Source organism: Anneissia japonica, unplaced genomic scaffold (genome assembly GCF_011630105.1).
Source record: "Anneissia japonica isolate Jap-2015-1 unplaced genomic scaffold, ASM1163010v1 scaffold7345_len93687_cov157, whole genome shotgun sequence".
Classification (NCBI taxonomy): Eukaryota; Metazoa; Echinodermata; class Crinoidea; order Comatulida; family Comatulidae; genus Anneissia; species Anneissia japonica.
In genome coordinates, this window is record NW_022740285.1 from 71,336 (window position 1) to 72,894 (window position 1,559).

The following is a 1,559-nucleotide window of genomic DNA, read 5'->3' on the forward strand; positions in this document are numbered from 1 at the left end:
ACATAGTGAGTAGTGAGGTTCCACGTGTGTTTCGGTACGATAACAAAAGGATATAGGAAACGAATACCATGTATAGACTTCAGAAACACTTTATTGGAGAAAACCAATAGTTCGACCTATCCTCAGGTCTTTATCAAGGTACATGAAAAAACTAGCAAAAAGTGGACACACATAACCACTGTAGTGGGAGGAGTTAAAGAATAACAATGCGGATTATAATGAGAGTAATTAAAATTGGGTAGGCCTATACATTGATAGTAATAAACAGTTTGTAATGAGAACGGAGATTAATAGTCGTTCCCACATTATGCCGACAGTATAATAAACAGACTATAGTATATTGACCAAAATTCCAAATAAAAACAGGAAATAGAGAAACATAGCATAACATTTAGGCCACAATGGACGCAAGTATGTAAAATAATAACATTATATATTTGTTATTTCATTATTTTCTCATTACGGTTCATGTTTTCCTTGTTTTTCCTTATCCATATAGATTCTTTTATTTTTCTTTCTGATTCTGTATATACTATTTCTTTGTTTTTCGCCGTACTCCAGTCTGTTAAAGCCCTTGTCACACTGTAGCGTATAGAGCCAACGTATGCTGACGTTTATCAAAATATTGGTTTACGTTCGTTAAGTTGACATTCATTCGTGACACGTTCGTAATACGTTTGGCATACGTTGTATTCGTTAGCTGTTCGTTAGGGGTACGCTGAGGTACGCTGGGGTCGATTTTAATTTTTGGACATGTTCAAAATTTTGAACGTATGACAACGTTCTGCTACATACGCTATGTATACGGTGAGCATTCGTTGTTTGAACGTTTCGCACGTTGGGTTTACGTTTTCTGTTCGTTTGTTGTTCGTCCGTTGTTCGTCCAAACAACGTTCAATCCCATCTGAAACGTTGCCATAGCAAATGCATAACGTATTCATAGCGTTTGTCTAACTAATGAGTAACGAATGGCCAGCGAACACTCAGCGTAAACCGACCTACATCAACGTTTACAAGGCGTCAATACGTTAGGCATACGTGTGACATTCGCTGGGCATTCGTTGTGTTCACTGAACATTCGTTGGGCGAACGCGCTGTCATTCGTTAAATGGACGCTAGAACTGTACGATCAGCATTCGTTTCTCATTCGTTGGGCGTTCGTCTTTCACGCAAAAATGTTATTTGCCAAAAAAATTGAGCGTATTTGGGCGTATCGGGACTTAGGAAAAAAATGAGAACGCTCGGCATACGTTAGGTCTATTCGCAACTATGTGACGGGCCATTAAGTGATTGTGATTATTCATGTGGTCGGGGATCAGGGGAGGATCCAGCGGAGGCCATGAGGGTCAAGCCGAAAAATAAAAAAAGAGGAAGAAAAAGTTGAGTTAAAGAGAGGAAAGGGGAAAAAGGGAATACACCCATGAGTTCAGTGGCGATCCAGCAGTGGGAGATAGGAGAGCTCAATTGTTTACCACTTATTTACACCAACCATGGTGGTGGCGGAGGTGGGCGTGCCGTCGTGAACTTCATATCGTGCTCCCCCCCCCCCCACCCCCGGT